Source organism: Lucilia cuprina, chromosome 6 (assembly GCF_022045245.1).
Source record: "Lucilia cuprina isolate Lc7/37 chromosome 6, ASM2204524v1, whole genome shotgun sequence".
In the NCBI taxonomy this organism is placed as follows: domain Eukaryota; kingdom Metazoa; phylum Arthropoda; class Insecta; order Diptera; family Calliphoridae; genus Lucilia; species Lucilia cuprina.
The window spans coordinates 57,293,866-57,296,456 of NC_060954.1; the positions used below are offsets into that span (position 1 = coordinate 57,293,866).

General features: G+C 25.7%; 1 protein-coding gene across 1 annotated transcript in view; it reads right to left on the bottom strand.

The window, feature by feature from the left end:
* LOC111687262 (diacylglycerol kinase 1) overlaps positions 1-2,591 on the bottom strand; it is a 53,699-nt gene that overhangs the window by 4,007 nt on the left and 47,101 nt on the right. The gene's annotated exons all lie outside the window — the stretch shown is intronic.

The window sequence follows — 2,591 nt, forward strand, 5'->3', positions numbered from 1 at the left end:
TATCTATCTATCTATCTATATATCTATCTATCTATCTATCTATCTATCTATCTATCCATTACCATGCATTTGTCTAATATTTTGAAATACCATTTATATATGTAATTTCTCACATCACCCCCGTACATTTGTCAGTTTGTTTAAATCTTTTGTTTTAGATCTACTAAATTCTTGTAAGGCAAAAGTATTTCTGGGGATTTTATTTTTATTGAAGTATTTTATTTCAGTCATCTAGAAGTGTGTTTGTGTGCGGATGCAGATATGAATTGTGTAGTGTAAATATGTGTATGTTTGAGTGTACAAAAGTATTTTACAAATACCTTCTTTAAGATTTTTTCTTTTTGCGTTAGTTTAATGCCTAAAATATATGTCATTTTAGGCTTATTTGGTATTTTCCTTAAGTTTATAACATTCAAACCTTTTTCTTATGGTAATACCCATGTAAAGATCTTAAGATATATGTTTGTATATATATATAGACATTGTGTATATATACACATCTACATAAACTTTTACTTGTTTCACCAAAGCAAACAAAGCTTTTTGTTGTTTTATTATGTGGTTGGATTTTAATTTAAATTTAATTACTTGAATAAAATTAATGAAATTTTAACGTGATTTTTTGTTTTGTTGAAAAACTACTATTTATCGCCTGCTTTTTTTATGTTTCCTTAAGACTTGGTTTATTTTAATTGTTGGTTTTAAATGTTTCTTTCTTTACCTACATCCTTTGGTTGTATGCTGATGCTCAAATACTTTGCCTTGTAATTAGTCAATTACTATTTATTTATTTATACATTCATGCTGTAATGTTAAAGTGTTAAAACTTTTCAAGTTTAAACACAAAAGAAAAGTTTTCTTTATTTTTAAAATTTGTTTGCTAGAATAGTATCAAAAGCTACATTATACTTATTTGTACGTTTTGTAAATAAATAAGATATTTGTAGTATAGAAGTATGAAAGAAAAATAAGTTCCTGTTAAAATATGGGGATAGCTACTTTTGCTTTTATAGCTTCCTGTATACTTAGTATAACGAAAGTTATCTAGGGAGTAATAGCTTATCGTCAATGTGGTTTTTAACTTTTCTTGTCATGGCTGTAAATATTTATATAAAGTAACACCAACAAAAATACCTTTAAAGATACGCAAAAGTTTCCCAACTCCTGCTGCGTAACAAAAAGGACGATAGTTTTAGGACAGAGTTTCAGAAAGTTTTAATTTTAAACTTCTTTGGTATAAATTTTAATGTTTATTAAAGTTTAATTATAGTTAGAGATTTGTTTTTTACAACAACCAACAACCAACAACAAACATATAAATTAGCTTAAATAGTTTCCCAACAAAATGTTTAAATTTAATAAAAACATTGAAGTGCTTTCCCAGAAATCTATAAATACAAACTGAACTTTTGTTTCTAAAAATTAATTGCTTTAGTTCTAAATTTGTTGGGCCTAAAAAAATTATCGTGAATTTTCTTTTTATTATATAAACTTGAAGACTGACAAAATTTTCATCTTATCAGTTTTCCAACATTATTTTTTAAGTGGGCTTTCTGTCCATGTTACACAATGAGTAAGTAGGTGGTTACACAACACAATTTCTTTCTTTCTTTCTATTTTTTTTTTTTTTTTTTTTTTTTTTTTTTGTTAATGCCAAACAAAGATGCATTTTAGAGATTTACAAAACAAAAAAAATGTACGTGTTTTAGCAAACGAAACGTGCCATCATTACAGACAAATATTTACCAAAAAAAAAAATAAAAATAGAAAAAGTGCAAAATTCTATTTTTCATGGAAAAGAAAATCATTAAAAAAGGAGATTTTTATTATATTTCTATAAATAAAAAATAAATAAATTGCCATTTACAATTAGTTTGACCAACAATGATTGTTATATGAACATTAATTTGAAACATGTTTAGGGTATTGTTCTTAAAGAGCTAAATAAACAGTTTAGTTATTTACCAATTTTTATTTAATACTCTTAGTTTGCACTTAGTGAGTAGGGTAAATGAAAGCTAGTAAATTCCACAGTATGATATTTCCATCTAAAAAAGTATTTATAATCCAGATAATTGTAGTTTATTGAAATTATAGTGTTTGAAAACAAATTTTGAAGACCCCAGATATTTCCTGAAAACCATTATTGAATAATTCTAGTTGACATTCTTGCGAGAAGTTTAGATTATAAAATTTAGATATTCAGTCAATAAATACTAAAGATAAGAGAAAAACTACAAAAAAAAACTTTATTTTGCCTTTAATCGAACGAATATTTTGGAACGATTTTTAACAACATTTAGGTTTTTCTGCAAAAGAGGTTCTACGAGGGACAGGAGCGAATACCATAACTTTTATAGAAAGATTTTGATTCATATAAAACTAATTTATCTTTGGTTGAGTAAAACTGACAGTTGCAAATTTGTACCACGATTGCTGTCTTTTTAACTTTTTGCTTTTTAAACTGTATTTCGAAGGACCACTGTATCTATCTATCTATCTATCTATCTATCTATCTATCTATCTATCTATCTATCTATCTATCTACCTATCTATCTATCTATCTATCTATCTATCTATCTATCTATCTA